The following is a 21522-nucleotide window of genomic DNA, read 5'->3' as shown; positions in this document are numbered from 1 at the left end:
TCGAGTTAATCCAAAGAACTGTGGTACCCTCTCATGGTCCACTGGCAAGTCTTTTGTACCAAGTTCCAGTCAAAGTCTCTCTTGCTTTTCAGGCCCTGCGGCCAAAGGGGGCACCCCAAAGCCGCAAGGGCCTCTTCTACCAAAGCTGCAGGGGTTCGCACTCCACCAAAAGCATGTGGCTTTCTTCTTCACCTGGCTGCAGGGATCTCCATTCTGCCCCGGAGCTAGTCTTTTCCAAGCTCTCACACAGGCCCTTCTCACTCAGGAGTGCAACCCCTCGTTACCATCCTTAGTCCCCAGCTACTCCCTTCTCCCTGGCTCCAAACTTGGACACAGCTATTTAACATATCTATGAAACCAGTTAAAGGTTATAGATATGTTAAATAATCATTCCAGTGGTTAGCTGCAAAACTGTTGCTATGCAAAACAGCTCTCAATGGCCTTGGCTCTATTCATCCCTTCCCCCTGCGGAGGGGGTGGTGGTGAGGACATCCTATATGTCTCTCCAATATCCCTATACACTTTGAATTCTGGACACCATTCCAAATCCTTTTTTGCCCCCGCCCCCCCCCCCCCCCCCGCTGCACCCTGTATCAGTAGGGAGACTGAGGCTCCCATCTCATTTAAAGTTGTATGCCCTACTTTTCTCCTTATCATGGGAATTACCTGATAGCAACTAATCATATAAGGAGTGGGAGGGGAGACTCAGTGACAAGGGCCAAAGCTTCAGGGATTTTGAATATTGAAAAGAATGCCCATTATGTAATTTAAAATAAAAATAATACCATTGAAAATATGAACAAAGGTAGTTCACCAACATTCCAGGTTTTCCTCTTGAGAGTAACTCAATGCTTTTTTGGAAATGGAAAATACCAATTTCTGCAAAAAACAAAACAAAACACTGGGTGGATTTATGGTTTGCTGGTGACTTATTTAGAAGCATAACCTGGCAAGATGGTGTTCATAAAGTGTTTATCAAACTCTCTGGCACAGAGGAGGCACTGACTCAGTACTAGTTACTATTATTTTTAATAATAGGAATGTATGTTCCAGATTACATTTATTGTGGCTTCCTTCCCTTTACATAAAAACTAAGGCTCTCCTTCTGTGGAGTCATTTTTGAGAGTATTTTACTACTTAGCACTGTTTGAACCTGGCTCTGCAAATGAGGATGTTGCCCCCAGCTCCTCAGTGTTCAAATTCAGAGCCCAGTTCTCTGACGCTGTTTCCCACTGAGCCCATCTTTTTCTGCACCTTCCATGTCCCATCATGACATTTAATCAGTCATCACTTATTGCTTGCTTTTACTTAAAGAAATATTGCTTGCTCTCATCCTGGAATCATTCTCTGATTGTCATCTAACTCTTGACATTTATTTAGGAAACAGCATTTTGCAGAATTTTTATAGCATGAGTAGTTGATGACTAGGAGAGTTCACTGCCCTCTCCAAACACAGCCTCATTCTCCTTCATCTACAATTACTAGTTAGGTCAAACCTGAAATTCAGTATGACTCCATGACATCGATATTTCAACTGCATTTGGGATTTCCATTATCAATAATAATTGGAATGACTATAGTATATTTTAAGGTAAACATACATTTTTTGCCTTGAAAAATTATATATTTTTCTCACAAAGGGTTTTCCTTGAAAGGTGATTTCTTTTACTACCAGCAGTTTTAAACATTATCTTTTTTCATGGTAATATATAATTATTATTACAAATAATTTTTTCCAGTCCATGATCTGAAGAGGCAAGATATACCCCAGGGGAAAAAAAGGCAGAAACTCTTAGCCGTTTTTTTCTTTATTAAAAGTTGCATTCAGGTCACTGAATTCTACTGTGGCATGAAGGATGCCTATCTTTATGAAAAGCTGGTTTTACAGTGGGAAAATTGGTTCTTTTCTTATGATGCCTAATGATTCATGGTAGTTAGAAAACTCATTCACAGAACAAAGCAGATTGGCTTCAGATGGTGAAGTTTGCATTTCACAGCATTTCTTAGGATCCCTAAGGGGTCAGGGAGTTAGGTCTTGATAATTGTGTTTGGGCTCCAAGTTGTCCAGTCTCATTTTCTGCAATCTCTGAGAGCAATTGTAAAATTGGTAAAGAGGCAACAATATGAATTGAGGCAAGATACCACTGCCCATGAAAAGACCCAGGGCCACTGAGGGTCTCATTTCTTAGTGATGAGGCAGTGATGCTGGCTAAGAAGAAACTGAAGCACAGACAGTAGATAAAGGTGGTCATAATAGAGGTGACCAAAATGCATGTAAAATGGTTTGAACTTTTAAACATTCCACAGGCACATTCTCTAAGTGTGCCCTGGGATGGCCAAGGTTTTCCCGCCTCAGAAGCATCTCACTGAGGGGTGTGAGAGAATTCTGTCCACAAACATGTTCTTCTCCCTGAGTTCTGTTTTTTTTTTTTTCATTTAGGTCTTTACCTAAGGGCCAATTTTTGGTAATCATAAGATAGATGATGCTTTAAGAAACTTATTGTAGGCACTTACTATATTTAGAGTGTAAATACCCTATTTTGTGAATTCTATAAAGTCCTTCATCTAGTTAATACTGGGGTATAGGGAGAAAACTGTTCTGATATAGTCAAATATATACCAAGTTCAAAACTTTAAGAGAAAGGATAAAAAAAGAGTTATCTTAGAATAAAGTACTTGCGGTCTAGTAAAAGAACAGTTATGTTAAGAATATAACTTTAACTTAGACTGACTTAGGTTTAAATCCTGGCTCTTCCATGGGTGAGTAAATGTGAACAAGTTATTTGACCTCTCTATGCTTCATATTCTTCACCTTTAAATTGTGGTGTTGGAAACTATTTCACAATTTTTTGAAAGGCTGAAAATAATGTGACTAAAGTACCGATGTACTTTATTCTCATCTCTGGTCTAGACATTCAAAATGTGACATCCAGGGACTAGGTAAAGGGGTAAACATAAGGGTTAAGAATTTGGAACTTGCTGACTGGGTTTCCATCTCAGCTCTGCTGCTTCCTAGCTGTGTGATCTTGGGCTTACTTAACCTCTTGAGGCCTCAATTTTCATCTTGGTAAATGGAAAGGATTAAATTAATGACTATACAGAAAATTATTAGCCTAATGCTTAGTACATGGTAAATATTCAACAAATAGTGGCATTTTTGTTATTATTACACTATACTTATTTTTTTAATATTTTCACTATGATAAAATATGTACACATAAAATTTATCATTTTAACCACTTTTGCCTGTAAAATTCAGAGGCATTAGGTAAAAATTCATGTTATGTAACCGTCACCACCATCAATCTCCAGAACTTTTTTTATTTATCCCAAATGAACATCTTGTACTCTTTAAGAAATCTTCTCTATTCCCCCTTCCCTCAGCCCCTGGCTACCATCAATATACTTTCTATCTCTATGAATTTCACTACTCTAGACTCCTCACATAAGTGGAATCATACAGTATTTGTTCTTTTGTGTCTGGCTTACCTCCCTTAGCACAATGTTTTCAAAGTTCATCCATGTTGTAGCATGTACTAGGATTTCCACTTTTAGGGCTGAAATAACATTGTGTTCTATGTATTTACAACATCCTGTTTATCCATTCATCCACCAATGGACATGTGGGTTGCCTCCATCTTTTGGCTATTGTGCATGATGCTGCTATAAACATAAGTGTGTACAGGACTTCCGCCAAGATGGAGGCATAGGTGGAAGCACTGTGCCTTCTCGCACAGCCAAGTTTAAAAACAACAAAGTTTTAGCAACAAAAATGCAGCCAAACCACAGAAAATTGAACTATACGGAAGTCTGACAACAACGAACCCTTCAGCCAAACCGATAAGAGGGGCAGAGCCAGCAGCAGAGTGGGGTCGGGTAGGAAAGATCCACCAGACCCACCTGGGCGTACAACCCAGGCATGCTGGCAGCTGTGGGCGGATCCCAGGTGTGGAGTAGTGGGCAGACCCACTGTGGGTGCCAGATGGTGGACCCACCGAGGGCTGATGTTGGTCACACATTCGCGCGCAGATAAACTGGTGAAGGAGCAAGCAGTGAGACAGACTGTGCAGGCCCCAGTGGCAGGAAGCAGCAGGGGGGACCACCATTGCCCCTCTCTGACCCCACCCCTACATACAGCATCACAAACCAGTGACCTGGGTGGCCCCACCCTGGTGAACACCTAAGGCTCCGCTCCTCATAAGTAACAGGCACAAACAGATCAAAACATGGCTCAAGAACAACTCAGAGCCCCTGAGCCGATAAATCTAAGCAATGAAGAAATAGCCAAACTTTCAGATGCACAGTTCAAAACACTGGTGATCAGGATGCTCACAGAACTGGTTGATTTTAGTCACAAATTAGAGGAACATATGAAGGCTAAACTAATTGAAATGAATGGAAATGCACAGGAAACCAATAATAATGGAAAGGAAACTGGGACTCAAATCAAAGGAGTGGACCAGAAGGAGGAAAAAAATGACCAAACAGAAAAGGATGAAGAAATAAGAATTCAAAAAAAAAAGGAGAGGCTTAGGAACCCTCAGTACATCTTTAAATGTTCCAACATCCGAATTATAGGGGTACCAGAAGGGGAAGAGGAACAGTTATGAGTGGAAACCTTATTTGAACAAATAATAAAAGAGAACTTCCCCATTCTGGCAAAGGAAATAGACGTCCAGGAAATCCAGGAAGCTCAGAGAGTCCCAAAGAAGTTGGACCCAAGAAGGAACACACCAAGGCACATCATCATTATATTAGCCAAGATTAAAATAAAGGAGAGAATCCTAGAAGCAGCAAGAGATAAGGGGACAGTCACCTACAAAGGAGTTCCCATCAGACTGTCAGCAGATTTCTCAAAAGAGACCTTACAGGCAAGAAGGGGCTGGAAAGTAGTATGCCAAGTCATGAAATCCAAAGACCTACATCCAAGATTGCTCTATCCAGCAAAGCTTTCATTTAGAATGGAAGGGCAGATAAAGTGCTTCTCAGATAAGATCAAATTCAAGGAGTTCATCATCACCAAGCCCTTATTACATGAAATTTCAAAGGGACTTATCTAAGAAAAAGAAGATAAAAAAATGAACAGTGAAAGGACAGCAAACTCACAGTTATTAACAACCACACCTAAAACAAAATCAAACTAAGAGGACAGTTAGATCAGGAGCAGAACCACAGAAATGAAGATCACATGGAGGGTTAGCAATAGGGGAGTGGGAGGAGGAGAAGGGGGAGAAGGTACAGAGAATAAGTAGCATAGATGGTAGGTAGAAAATAGACAAGGGGGAGGGCAAGAATAGTAGGGGAAATATAGAATCTAAAGAACTTGAGACACGTGGTCATAAACTAAAGGGGGAGAATGGTGGGGGAGGGGGTGTGCAGGGTGGAGGGGAATGAAGGGGGAAATAGAACAACTGTAATGGCATAATCAATAAAATATTTTTAAAAAGATCTATGGACATGTAAAAAAAACATGAGTGTGTACAAAGCTTACTAAAATACAGCATCAGGGAGCATGACAGAGAGGCAGTGAGGTGTGGTGAAAACCCTGGGGTTCCCCAACATTTAAAGGGCAGGCTATGGAAGATGTGCTGCTTTAAGAAAGTTAGATTATTTGAAAAGTTTCAAGTAAAGAGAGGGTTTGCAATAACCAGAACTTCCCAGCCCCTTTGAGAAGAATTCACTATCCTGGGGTGCTGCTAGTGTACCTGGCACTGTGCTAAGTCCATTTTATTTTCTTTTGCCTGAAAAATTATAATCACTGTTATTCATGGAAGATTCACTAAACATGCATTTCCCCGTTGATAGTTCATTTTCTGTTAGGACTTGTTTCTTTCTTTCTTCCTTTCTTTCTCTCTTTCTTTTTCTTTCTTTCTTTCTTTCTTTCTTTCTTTCTTTCTTTATTTCTTTATTGTTCAAGTATAGTTGTCTACATTTCCCTCCACTACTCCCACCCACCCCACCCAGTCCCACCTTCCACCCTGGATCCTACCTCTCTTTGGCTTTGTCCATTTGTGCTAAGTCCATTACATCACACCTTAATCCTCTCTCCTGCTCCAGAGAGTACCATCTCTATCTAGCAGGTGAGAACATCAAGCCTTGGGTGGGGGGACAGGAGGGAATGGCACAAGACGGGATTGTCAGCGCAAATTTTTTTTGGAGGGAGTTTATGAGGGGGGGGGTGGTGGGGGGGGGTGCCTTCAGGCAGGTCCTGTTTCGGCTTATCCCACCCATTGTGTAACCACTATAATTCCACAGACATAGTAAGTGGTCAAACCAGCATTTCACTCCAGGTCTGCCACCTACTACGAATACCTGGGTTCGAAAACAGTGTGCTCTATGCCAGTGCTGAATGAGGCAAGGACTCATTACATACACAGCAGTGATTCTTCTGAATCCTTGTCTGTCTTTAAGACATTTCCGGAATCAAAGATACTCCTTTGATTGTCTAGTGGACTTGATACATTCATACCCATATATTTTTAACTTGTCAAGGAGACACAGACAACAACTCAGCATCTGATTCCCTCCACCTTTCCCCACAATCTTTTCTTCTATTCAAGTGATGTAGTATAGGTCAATGGATGGAAAAGCCATACGAAAAGTAGATAAGAGGCCAGAAATTTTTCCTCACCATAATTCTCTTCTGTTTCAGATTTTCTAAAACAAAGAAAGTAAGAAAATCACTTCTAAGAGCTTTTGCTTCTTTCTGATAATATGAATTGTTATAAATCAGATGTGTGGCGATTGTGGAATAGCATACAATTTATCACTTCCGAAGCAATCCCTGATGTTCCATTTTCCTCTTCATAAGTGAGTTCACTCATGCTCAGGTATAGAGGTATAAGTCACCCAAACCCTGAATATTTCCTTCTTGGAAGTACTTTACATATGACAGATTTGTTGGTGACTCCTCAATAATTAAGATGTTATAACAAGTTAAAAAATAAATTTTTTCAAGTGATGCAATAGGCAAAAGTAATTTTTGTATACAATGGTTATGATACCAGCTATAAATCTTTAACAAGACTCAAGTGACAAACACGATGACACATATAAGTGTGTTTTTCACATTATAAGTGCCTAATATGTAAGAGGTTATCATTTTTATTACAAATGGTCTCATTTTAAATTTAATGTTAAAAACTTGAAAGCACTTTGCATAAGAAAGATAATGATATATAATGTTGAATTCTAAATTAAATTTTTGCTTCTCATCTTAGCATACTTACAAACCCAGGAAACTGGCATATATGATATGGGGCAAAAGTGGTGATATAGACAAAAGTTTCTCAACCTTACCACTGTCACTACTGACATTGTGGCCCAGATAATTTATTTTTGTGAGAACTGTCCTGTGCATTGTTGGAAGTTTAGAAGCATCTGCAGCCTCTGCCTACCTCCACCCTTGAGTCATAACAATAAAAAAGTGTTTAGAATCGCAATGTCCTTTGGGAGGCAAAATTGCCCAAGATTGAGAACTACTGCTCTAGACGATAGAGTTGGAAAGACTAGCATAGATCTTTCAGTGGTGTTCCTGCTTTATGAGGCAAACTCATTTTAAACCTTCTCCTTGACCAATCTTAGAAACTTAATTGAGATTCTGTAGAGTGGCACTACACTTTATGGCTGACTGCTGAGGCTTCTAGGGGATTAGCCATACTTGGCTAAATTAACATTTGGGATTATATCACATGGGGACTCAGAAATGTCAAAAGTAAAAGCGAATGAGGTAGATTTTATTCTCTACTTCAAATGTTTACATTTTTGGCATTTAAAAAAAGACAGTCAACATTGTCCACATACAACTCAACATAACACACACACACACACACACACACACACACACAATTTTAAAAATCCCCATAATCCTGTGCTCCTGCTTTCTAGGTGAAACAACAAAAAATCAGAGCAAATGAGCCTGCTAAGCAGTATTTTTTTTTCTTTTCTTTTGTGAACAAAAAACTTCACCAAATTCTCAAACTCTGAGGAGAACTTTATCAAAGATTCTTGGTGTTGCTACCTATTAAATAAGATACCAAAGTCTTTGGAGTTAGCAGTTTCAGAGATATCCGAGACATAAAATATGTGTCACATATTTTCAGTTACAACTTTACCAAGGACTCCATAGTGTAATTAAGCTTTAATTAAGAGGGCAGCAAAGATGTAGATGAAGTGATTTACCCATGGTCATGTAAACAGAAAAGGACAAACTAGGAAGTGAACACCAGAGGGATTTTAAAGTCCCTTTTCCTAAATTATTTTTCACCCCTGTCTCCTAACTTTTATATTTTTATATATCATTTTGCTTCTCATTCCTTATTACCGAGGATTCAACATATTTCTTGGCTCACAGAAATATGCTCAAGAAATATCTGTTACTAAACAAAAGACTCAAACCACAGATACCAAGGGAAAGAAATTAAAACAACTTCCCACCGAAAATACAATTTGTCTTAGAAGAAATGCAGTTGTGATGGCTTAAAAGTAAAAGTGCTGATTGACATCACTTTTAATTCATGGCCACAGTTCTCACATACATGTTCAGAAGAGCCTGGCAATCCTATTGTGTAGAATATCTAATTCCCTGCTTTCTCCAAAACAAGTTCAATCTCAGAAACTCCACAAACACGTTTGCTGGACGATACTAAAAATAAAAACAAATTTACAGGCAGAGGTTGGCCCAGCACTGCTTTAAAAAATATGTGTTTTTGATGGAGCTTATTTACAAGCAGTGGACCTTGTAAAGCCTAGTAAAAAATCTCCAGTGCAGGTTTAAAATTAACAGCTCTTTAGCCTCTACACACTGCCATTTGAAAACAGATGTCATGCCTTCTTTCTTTTCTTATATTCCTTGAACATATGCACAGAAAAATAAAAAACTCGTTGAGTTGGATATACTCTGCCTTCTCCACTCATTCTAATGTGAAGAAAATGGAAAAGAAACCAAGGGCAAGTATACCTTCTAGTATCCTTGTCCAAGGAACTAACTATGACAGCAACCACATGCACTACACATCACAGGACTCCAGAAGTTCAAGTATTTTGCACATTGCTATAATCACAAATATTGTGCTTTGGAGTCTTGCTGTTTCTGGCAACAACAAAAAGCCACAATAATGGGTTTCTGACTTCCCTAATTATTATTTCCCCTGAAAATGCTTAATGTAGTTCATGCAATACAATTAGACTTATATAAACATTTCACGTCCATATCAGCTTTGATGGAGGTCCAAATGAATACAGCCAATGAATGACAAGAAACGAATAAATGAATTAAATACATCTCACTTGTGTTCATTTGCCCTAATGAACGTGGACTATTGTAATCACTTGCTATCACAATTCACTGCTTCCATTGCACTCCTTTCCCAGTTCATCTCTTCCACTAAATAGGGTGTGAGCATTGTAGCTGCAGTGATGTTTCTGAAACATAAATGGGACCATGTCACCTCTTTGTTTAAAACTCTCCAGGGACATTTCATTTTCTGGGATCATCTGGCCTCTGCTTGAGCAACCCTCTCAATGTCCCACTTCACTCTTGCCATAGTCTCCTGTGAGCCCGAGCTCTCCCCTGTCTGAGAGCTTTCCCATGAGCCATGGGAACTTGGCCCTTTCTAATTCTGCACATGTCTCCATTCACATGTTCATCTTTCCCATGGACTTTATCTACATAGGTCTCCCACTTTATTCTTCATCAGAATACCTCAATTACTTTGTTATGTCTCAGTCTGCAATATTTGTTTATAAACAGTTGTGTCTATTTATGCATTTCCTCATCTCTTTACTCAAAGACTGTACGGATGGTACCCATTTTGCTCTCTGCTGTTCAGCAAGTTTCTAACTGTGCCATACATGTGGTAACCGCAATAGTTATTCCTTAAATGAATAAACATTTGTTATTAGAGAAAGAGGATGATAACTTTGAAGAGACACATTTGTCTAAGAAGAAACCAAATTTAAGCCTTCTGCTAATGACAATATATACTTATTTAGCCCTCTATGTCTTTTCTGATACGTCCTCTTGTTCTTTAACCAACTTTGGGATTTACAGGAACTCGGGGTTCCCCAATGTGGTAAGGCATAAGGAAACCCCAAATCAGTCCATTGTTTATGTTTTATTCACAGATTTTTGACCCCTGCATATATATTTTTAAAGATATTTATTTATTTATTTTTAGAAAGAGACAGGAAGGAAGGGGAAAAGAGAGGTAGAGAAATATTGATGTGTGAGAGATACATCAGTTGGGTGCCTCTCACATGCCCCCAACTGGGGATCTGGCCTGCAAACCAGGCATGTGCCCTGACTCAGAATCAAACTGGCAACCTTTTGGTTTGAAGGCTGGCACTCAATCCACTGAACCACACCAGGGAGGGCTGACCCATGTATATTTTAAGAGAAATCAAACCTTGATTCATTTATAGTTGGTGGAAACTATTTTATCTAATTATCCTCATTTTTAAAAAATCAAAACCTTTATTTTGCTGACACAGGAAGTTATATTTTGTCAAGACTACATGAACTTGAACCCAGTGAGGTTTGAATTCTCCTGCAACCTCAAAAACCACAAAAATGGGAAATATTCAGGAAGTCAAATGTCCTTGTGCCTTATCAATAGGGTGCAACATTGTGTTCATTTTATAAGATTTGTGTGTTACCAGTTTTTACCCCTTCCACAGTTTCTCAGTGCAGACATGTGAAACAATGTGGGGCCTCTGACTTTAGAAGCGTGTTTTCACAGCAACCCCTTTTAGCCTTTGAGTTTCTAATGTAACCTTTGAAAACAGCTGGTCCAAATTCCATCTTGTCTCAGACCCACACAGACCTCCTCTGCCTTATGTTCAGTTTGAGGACAAAGGAAGTTCAGGGAGGCACACTGAGCTAGATGTGATTTGGCCAAATGATTACAGCTGTTTTGCAAGCAACCACCCAGAATGAATATTTTATTGTTGTTTTTGTTTTTTTTTAAACCTTTAAATGACTTATGGATCTATATACTTTTATACTTCTTTTCCTCAAAGCTGAGATAGAAGAATTAATCCTCCTGTGTGTTCTATCTAAAGGATATCTCCTCATGACCTAGTTAATCCCCAGATAAACAAATATGACTACAGCCTTAATTTCCCTTAATGAGGGACAGTAAAATTTAATTAAATAATGTATGTGATACACTTTGACTTTGAATGAGGGTTGTATGTAGGCAACATAGTGTAAGAGAAGAGATCTAGATCTGAGTCTGAGGTCAGACAATCTTAAGTTTATATCTTAGCTCTTTCACCTATAAACTATATTACATTGACCCCAGTTTTCTCATCTGAAAAGCAGGGCTAAGTAATAGAAACTTATACATCAGAGGGTTACTCTGAGGCTCAAAGAACTTAATGCAGATAAATGCTTAGCACATGGCCTGGCATATTTTATGTACTCAATAAATTAAAACCAGTATCATGATTGTTTCTCCTCCACCCTCTGAATTAGGAATAGGTAACAGCAAAGCAGTCTGAGGTAGAATTTGGGCTTTTGTTGGGATCATTCAATAGTGTGCATCAGTCTTGGCATACAGTTCAACACCCTGCTTCAGTAAAATGGTGAGTGACTTTATGGCATAAATCTTAGAGACTGCTTTCAAAGAAGCTAAACTGGAAGTGTTAAGTGTCTACTATTTTTAAAATTTTATATGCTGGAATTTGAGATATGAAACTAGTTAAAATTCATCTACATATGAAAATATTTTTCATCCCTAAATTAAGAGTTTCCCTTCACATACCCTGTTTAAAAGATATTAGAAAGAGGTATTTCCATATACAACTAGTGGGAATAGAAACTCATACATTTTGGAAAATGGTACAAAAATATTTATTGAATTTTAAAGCTTGTGCATCTCAAGACCTAGCAATTCCACTGTATTTAACACTAAAGACATGCTTACACCCAAGAAGACAAGTACAAAATAGTCAGAACAGTGTGGTTTGAAACTAGCACAACCAAAGGTCTTTCATGTTTAAGAGAAGCTAATTTCTATAAGAAACAACCCTAAACAAATATTTCAAAACTTACCAATTTGATGTGGAGTTCATAGACAGCCTATTGTGATGAACCAGTGACCTGGTCTTCTTTTACCTTGTGGCTCTGCCATCCCCTAGGACTTTGAAATCTTCTGCTAAATCCTTTGCATCTAGCTGGCACAGGCAGGTTGAGAAAGGGGATAAAATACCTCATGAGGTTTTAATGGATCAGGCCTAAAAGTATCACCCATCATTTCTCTCCACAATGCATTGCACAGAACTCAGTAACCTAGTCATAGCTAATTCACAACATGGTCTAGAAAGGGAACCAGGGCTTTGATGAACATAGTTCCTGTTCTTTGATACAAGAATATTAAAAGAATGAGGTAGATCTTTGTTTACTAGTAAATGAGCCTTCCAGAGAATACTACTGAGTGAAAAAATAAGCAAGTGACACGTCACTGGATGCGTTCCTTAGGAAATGGACTATGAGTTAAAGTTTACTGTTTGGGATATTTATTAAAGAATATTTTTGCAATCAACATCTAAGGAAGCAGCAAAGGGAGGGAGAATTTGGACTGTGATTCAAGCCCAATAGCAGCCTCGATCATTCCATTAGAAATCTCTGAATCTAGAAAGGTTATTCTGAGTTGTCCTAAGTTGGGCCAACATGGCAAGACATTTATAGATTTACATTCAACTTGTATAAGAACTTTCACCTTGGTATCCAATAGAACTGAATGAGGTATTGGATGTTGGCTGCCTCTAGAAGGGATAAGATTTGGGTTTGACATGCCTAGGAAAAACTGAGGCAGGCCCTGACAGCTTCCCCACTGAGACGATGAGTCTTTCATTGAAGAGGGATTTGGGCAGTGCATCAGAGTCTACCACATAGTTAAACAATAGAGATAATCTATTATAACTGTAAAACAAAAGGGCATGCTTTTTATCTCAAACAAATTTCTACAGGAATATGTCTAAAAACCTAGGTAGAGAAAAAACTAGAAATTCTATTTGATAATAAATAGTCATCAGGACTGTGGTACAGATCTGAGACTGAGAATAAGGTCAAAGGAAACCTCAACTATATCTGTAATGTTTAATATTTTAAACAAAGAAAATAAATTGTTATTTTACTTACATGATAGAAATTTAACAAAATTGTATTTGAGATGTGCTTATTGTATAAGTAAGTATGATAAGGATATTGATCAAAAGAATATTCTACAAGGAGCAAAACCTTCCATTTCAAAACAGCTCTTATTTATTCAAGGATTGATCTACTTTCCTTCTCTCTTCTTCCTCCTAGTGCATTTTGGCCATTTTATTGCTCACTAATGTCTTCATCAAAGGATGACTGGGGTTGGGGGTGCTGGGTGTGGGGAGGAGAGGAAGGAAACTAGAATCAGCAATTTCCATTACTTGCTAACAACTCTGGTAAATAGGTTTAGTGGGGGAAATGCTGAAAATCAGTTATTTGCATTATCTGAGCTGTCAACCATCCATGTTACACCCTCTTCTCATTAGTACAGACTCACGAGAATTGGCCATAATTGCATTTGCAGAGATGGTGACTAAAACAAGATTGTTTTCAATGATTATGTGCTTCTGATTAAACTAATTTTTCTTCTCTTTCAAATGGCACATTCTAAAAGGACATTTTGAGGAAAGAGACATTTCCTATTATATTCTCACCTGTTGCACATCTACACATCTTTCAGCATGAGATCGTTAATCTAGATAGACAAAGACGATTTCCTTGAAGTTCAAAGTCCACTTTATCTTTTTTTTGTTTGATAATAGAATACGGTAGTTTATTTGGGGGACTTAGGTGGCAAAAAGTATAATATAATCAATAAAAAGACATGCAATAAATATTTGAACAAATATTTTTTGAATTGAATGGAATTAAATATTTTTATAATGCCAGTGCTTAAAATCCCTCTGCCTTTAAAATCTCTATTTTATGACTACCCATACACTGTGTTTTAACAGTACAACTTAAGCCAATGAAAAATGACCAATTTTGTCTTGGAAGTATAATACTGTGGTGGAAAAAGCTTGGAATAAAATTCAAAAGACTATGATTCCAATTCAGACCATAGCTTATTTCACTTAGTAATTTTGAGGCAAATCCCATAGATTCTGCCTCAGTTTGTTTGGCTATGAAATAAACATACAAGGACAAATTCTGTGCTTAGTGTCTTACATGTATTTTTATCACAATTTTAATTCAATATTGATGTTAATCAGTTACAGAAGGGTTTCATTAGCATCAAATGGAACTGAATCTTGACTTAACTACATATTGGCTGCTTGATGTTAGGGAAGCTAAGTAGCCACTCCAAGATTTTTTATCTGTGTCCTCATTTGTAAAATCACTGAGCTGCTGTGGAGGTCAAAAGTAAAAGAGCATGTAAGTGAATAGCACAGTGCCTGGGATATATATAGCAAGTCCACAGTAAAAAGGAATTAGGTATTCTCAAATCTCAGCTATCCCTCTAATAAGTCCCACTCTGTTTTTCTCCTTTTCTAAGAAAAAACACACATTGTAAAATAAGTGTTCTTCAATCACAATTTGAAGACATCTGGGAATTACAAAGGCTGAAAATTTCAAGAGTTCATACCAGCTCTCACTAATGCCACTGATTTAAAGACAAAAAGAAAAGAGAGAGAGAGAGTCAACTGCATGCCCAAACTCATTGCGAATGATTTCTTCCATCTCTGCTTTTTGCCTCTCTGGGGATGGTTGTGCCTGTAAAAACCATTGAAGTTGTCAGGAGCACAGTTAGCTTTCAAGATTGGAATGTCAGAGTGCACTCTTCTTTTCCTCAGACCAGAAGGGGCTTGGTTGGGTTAGAGTTTCCAGGTCTGAAAGGAGACAGAGCTATGATATAGAAACTGATACATGTAAAGAGCACAAACACCATGGGAATCGGTGATACGTTAAGAGATTTGAAAATAGGGTGGGAACAAGACCATGAAGCAAGATGAGATAAGAAACCAAAAGACCTATCTATAAGCTTTAATGTGTGTTGCAACTAGAGACTGGCTATATCCTAAAATGTTCCAAATTACGTAATTATAATGGGTAATGGGCTCTTCCTCATAAAACAGAGACTTGTTTCCCCTTTTTTGCCTAAAAAATAAGTATGAGAAGTAGCCCCATTAGGAAAAGAAAGTATCATAAGAACTGGTACATTTAAGGTGAGTTAGACTGAGGTCACTATCAAACTGGATTAACTTTATATACGGCAAACCCTTATTTCTAAAGATGGCGAGAGACCAGATGGGAACAAGGGCTGTCTTTTGTTGTGAATAGGTCATTAAATAATATACAGTTGGGCATAAAACAAAGGAAAGGGCTTCTAATCCTCACTAGAATGTAAACACCAAAAGGGTGTGCCTGCTCCGTTCACTGTTGTATTTTACTTTTTACCAAAAGGGTGTTGGACTTTAAAACAGCTATTATGAGTAGTTTAATTATTTATATTTAAAAAATAAGTACGGTAAGAGAAATGAAAACTAAAAAATACCGATGAACGTATATTTCCAAAACAGAATATTATCTGAGGCAAAAAATTCACTAAATGATTGTAACAGCAGTTTGATACTGCAAAAGAAAAGGTCAGCAACCTTGAACAGGAAACAGAGCAGGGACACAGTTTTCAAAAACTGGTGGTGTAACAATAAGATGTCTATGTTGAAAAATATCAACCTTGAACCCTACTTCTTACCACATACAAAAATGAACTAGAAACAGATTCATAAAACTGAATGTAAAATCTAAAACTATAATTGTGTGTAGGCAAAGAATTTTTAGGACACAAAAGGTACACACTGCTAAAAAATGAATTGGTAAATTGGGCCTCATCAAAAAGTAAAATCTTTTGCTGCTGAAAAAATATCATTAAAAATAGGTGTTAAGCCAGAGACTGAAAAATATTTGCAATATATATTTTAACATAAAAGTGTACCCAGAGTATAAAAATAACTCATAACTCAATAATAAAAAGACAACCCACTTTTTAAAATGAGCAAAGATTTGAACATATACTTTACAAAACAAAAATGAGTGACCAATAAACAGTAAAAGACTACATGTCATAGTCACCATAGAAATGCAAGTTTTAAACCAAAATAAGACACTACTCTATGTCCAATAAGATGGTTGAAGTGAAAATGACTGACATTACCAAAGTTTGACAAGGATGTAGACCTGGAAATGTCACACATTGGTGATGAGAGTATGAAATGGTATAAATGTCTTTAAACACAGTTTGATAGGTTCTTGTAAAGTTAAACTCACCATACATAATCCATCAATGCATCTGCTAGGTATGAACCTAGGAAGTATTAAAACATACGTCTATGCAGACTGTATGTTTGGATATGAAAGTTGATGCACACAGTATGAATGAATCTCAAAAACATGTTGCTGAGCTAATGCAGCCAAAAAGAAAAAAGGGCACACCACACAGTTAGTTCCATTTGTATGTAGATCTGAAAAAGGTGGATCTAGTCTGTGTTGATAGAAATACAACAGCAGAGGAGTTGATTGGGAGGTTGTCACGGCAGGAGTAGAGAGAGTCTTTCAGTGTGCTGGAAATTTTATGTCTTGATTCTATGATGGTTATTTGTATTTATGAATATATTAAACACATTGAAATGTAAACTGAAATGAATACATTTATTTTCTAATTTATAAATTTTTACTTCAATAAATTTGATAATTTGTGTATATTTACACAGTCATAGTGTTAACTTATTGCAGGTTTCCACCTATACATCTTCTGAATCAGATATCTTTTTGATATTTCTTATGTATCAGATTTATGTTAATCTATGTCTCTCCTTTCCTACTCCTGATAAGTTTCATCTCCTTCCCCAGTCACGATATATGACAAACGCAGAACAACATAATAAGTGATAGCTGTTGTCATGTCTAAAATACCTTCTGTTGTACAAAAAGAAAACTTCACAGTCTGTTTCCAATTAGGTGAAATACCTGTGAAAGGCTCATGTTATACCAGTTGAGACCCATAGACCTACAATCTTCTTGCTCCTATGAATGCCATAATGCCTAAAATAATTATTGCTTGTGCAGATCTTAAACAACTCTGCATTTTTTTCTTCTTCCAAGTGCAACAAAGTATGTTATCCCAAGGCCCTGCTCCTGAATGCTATGCACTGGAGAAGGGAGTTGGGAAGAAGCTGGGAGTAAAGACTCAACATGCTTTTCATGATCTGAAATCTTCTTTGGACCAAAGATAATACAGACTGTGGATTTTTTTTTGCCAAAACCACCAGATATTTGATTTCAGCTCATGATCCAGAAGCTAAAACTATGTCAACTGGATAATAGTGCCTAGGAATAATTCAGTTTAATGGTCATTGTAGAATGATAGACAAAATGAATGTCAGGAACATTAAATAGCCAGAAAACAAAAGTACATTGTCAGCTAGCAACAAGGAGAGGATCTTAACAGATGTAATTTGTAAAATTACCGTTGATGAAGTTAGTAACCTTGGCAAGGAGATAAAGAATCAATAACTGCCTGAGAGTTTGCAGCTACAGAAACTGTGGGAATTGACCTTGAAGTCAGGTGAAAGAGGTGCTGGTAGAATATTTAAATCAGATGAAAAAAGATTGAGGTTAATTATAAATAAGTGACCAAAAGTATGGCATTAGAATAATGATTTCTTCAATTTCCTAGGAAAATTGGACAAATGTTTATTATAAGTATAGAAAATTTAGAGAATTATACAATGATGGATTCATGGAAAGGACTTTGGGGTATTTAAACTATGGTTTTGAAAGTGCAGAATGGGGAAACATATTTCTAAAATTCAGTGCTTGATCTTCTATTTATCAGTGCCCCATCTATTTCTCTTCTTAGATTTTATGGTCTTATTGTTGAAATGCTTCTCAAATAGCCTACTTAATTGGATCATGGTATATCGATGAACAGAGTTAATCAACAGACTAGGTAAGTGATAAGGCCTCAGGGAAGCAGCACATTAGAGCCCAACTCCAACACAATGAGTCATTAACACCTTTGGGAATGTGTAGCTGTTGAACAAAACAAGGATGCCATATTACTCAAGGAATTCAACCAGATCTAATGGGAATTTCAGAGTAAATTTTAAGATGTATAGGAAGCTTAATAATAAAAAAGTGCTTTTTCCATTCCAAAGAAAACCATTTCACATCTGTTCATTTAACACTGATCAGTTTGCTTAATGGATTATGAGGGAAAGATGACTCCAGAGTGATGACTGCTGCACAGAGTGACTCTGCTTATATTTTAATAGTGCACTTAAAACTCCTTCACAGCATCCTGGAACTCTACCTCTGTCATCCCAGTAAAGCTATCTCTTGACTTCAGGAAAGTGAAGGTTTTTAGGAAGCTTTCTTTTTACAGTATAAAACACCTCTGCAAACAAAAGGCTCAGCAAAAATAAAAGATGCTGTGAAACTGACAAAATAATAGGTAATTTTGAGTAACTTCAATGTTTAGTGTAGCAAATGAGATATGTTTATATCCTCAAACATTCCATATTCCTGTTTCAAAATGCACCTTTAAAAAGTGATATTGGGAGAAGATGGTGGCTAGGTAAAAGGGAGCAGATTCCACTTCCCCCTACACATGGGAGAGAAACCTGGCCGATCTGTGGAGGAACAGAGCAAACAGCCAACAGTAGTACCACAGCATATACAAAAATAGGAGATCAAAAATTATATTGGACATTGAAAAACCAGACGATAAGGAGAGTGCTTCATGACAATAAGGGCACAGGGATTAGCACAGGGACCAGGTAGGCTACAGCCCCAGGCCCAGGGCCCGCTGGGCTGGCCACAGGGCTCTTGGGAGAGAGCTGGGTGGCATTCCCTCTCTGGCCAAGCAGGGTTTGGGCAGCACTGGGAGAGACCTGGTTGCTTGAAGTCACAGAGAGGGGAGTAAGGACTGAGTGGCAAACACAGGTTGGCTGAGAGCACCCACACACAACCCTGGGAAGAGTGTGCACCCAACCTCATGCAAACAGAGGCAGCCAGGACAGGCATCTGCGCCTGCGACCAGGAGACAGAGAGCTTTGTGGAACATCCAAAGACCACACCTGTGGACATGGAGAAAGCTTGTGCGCTTCAGGAAACCTGGAGCCAGGAGCCTGCACAGGTAAACCCGCCCCTCAGACTGCTGCAGCCAGCAAAAACAGAAAAATTGGTTTGGCCAGTTTGAAACCAGCAAGAGGTAGGGTTTGTCTGTGTGTGTGTGTGTGTGTGTGTGTGTGTTTTGTTTGTTTGATTTTTTAAGTAATTTTTTATTTTTTAATTTTTATTATTCTTTGTAATAATAATCTCTCAGTTCCTTTTGCTTCTCTTTCATTCTTTCTTATTTTATTCCATCTTCTTTCTTTCCAATTTATCTCTTCTACCTTCCTTAGACTATTTTTTTTAAATACCCACAAATAAAACAAAAAAACCTTGAACTGTGAAAAAAACAGAGTTGGACCCAAAGAGGGGGCAAAGTAGGAGGGATCACAATACCTGATACCAAACTCTATTACAAGGCCACTGTAATCAAAACATCCTGGTACTGGCATAAAAACAGGTACATGGACCAATAGAACAGAACAGAGAGCCCAGAGATAATAAAGCCCAACTCTATGGTCAAGTAATATTTGACAAAGGGGGCAGCAATATAAAATGGAGTAAATATAGCCTCTTCAACAAATGGTGTTGGGAGAATTGGACAGCTATGTGCAAAAAAATGAAACTTGAGCACCAACTTATACCATACACAAAAATAAATTCAAGATGGATAAAAGATTTAAATATAAGCTGTCATACCATTAAAGTCCTACAAAAGAACATAGGAAGGAAAATCTCAGATATTTCATGCAGCAACATTTTCACTGATATGTCTCCTAGAACAAAGGACATAAAGGAAAGAATAAACAAATGGGATCTCATAAAAATAAAAAGCTTCTGCATGGCTAAAGAAAACAGTTTTAAAATAAAGAGAACTGACCATATGGAAAAACCTATTTGCTAATGATACCTCAGAGAGGAGTTTACCTCCAAAATATATTAAAAAACTTACACAACCCCACTCTAAGAAGACAAGCAACCTAATTAAAAATGGGCAAAGGATTTGAACAGACACTTCTCCAAGGAGGACATAGAGAGGATCCAGAGACACATGAAAAGATGCTCAATATCGCTAGCTATCAGAGAGATGCAAATTAAAAACACAATGGGATACCACTTCACACCAGTCAGAATAGCCATCATAAACAAAGCAACAACCAACAAGTGTTGGAGAGGTTGTGGAGAAAAGGGAACCCTAGTTCACTGTTGGTGGGATTGCAGACTGGTACAACCACTATGGAAAACAGTATGGAATCTTCTCAGAAAACTAAAAATAGATTTGCCTTTTGACCAAGCAATTCCACTGCTAGGATTATATCCCAAGAACCCTAAAACACCAATTCAAAAGAACCTATGCACCCCAATGTTCATAGCAGCACAATTTACAATAGCCAAGTGCTGGAAACAACCTAGATGCCCATCAGTAAATAAATGGATCAAAAAACCATGGTACATTTACATAATGGAAATATATGCACCAGAAAGAAAGAAAGAGCTCCTACATTTTGTGACAACATGGATGGAATTGGAAAGCACTATGCTAAGCAAAATAAGCCAGGCAGGAAAGACAAATACCATATGATCTCACCTTTAACAGAAACCTAAACAACAATCAAAGAAGTAAACTATAACCAAAGACACTGAAATAGAGAACAGGTTGACAGTGGCCAGAGGAAAGAGGGGAGGGAATTTTGGGGAAAAGGGGAAAGGTTTACAGGAACAAGTATAAATGACACATGGACAAAAACTAGGGGCAGTGGAAATGGGTGGGAGTGGGGAGGGCTGGGTGGGGGGCTGGGATGGGAGTAAAAGACAGAAAACTATACTTGAACAACAATTAAAAAACAAAAACAACAAAAGTAGTGTTCTGTGATTTTAAAAAATAGTAATTATTTCATTTTAGATTCAAGGTCCAAAGACAATTGGACCTGATTATGTAAATAAATGAGTAACATTCCATAGGTTTTTTCACTTTTCATTGTCTTATTCATAAACCACAAATAATATATCACATTCGAACTAAATAAAATTAAGAATGACTTTTATGACAGAAATGAAATTTTTAAGTCATTTCTTTAACTTGGGAAGACTTGACTGAGAGTTTGAATGCTCCATTACTCTCATGAGCTCTTTGTGTGTGCCGTCGCCAACTCTGTTGCTAGCTGCCTGCATTTGTCCCAGTAATAATAGCAACCACAACTACAATATTTTCTCTGTTCAAGTCACTGTTCTAAGCCCTTTCCATGTAACTCACTGAGCTCTCTGAATATTCTTATGCATTAGTTAGTATCATTTCCATTTTGCTATTGAAAGAACACATAAAGAATAATTAAATTGCCCAAGATCACAGAGCTTAGGAAGAGATG

This window comes from Artibeus jamaicensis, unplaced genomic scaffold (genome assembly GCF_021234435.1).
Source record: "Artibeus jamaicensis isolate MK-2021 breed Jamaican fruit bat unplaced genomic scaffold, CSHL_Jam_final contig_519, whole genome shotgun sequence".
NCBI lineage: Eukaryota > Metazoa > Chordata > Mammalia > Chiroptera > Phyllostomidae > Artibeus > Artibeus jamaicensis.
This window is presented reverse-complemented; position numbering follows the sequence as displayed.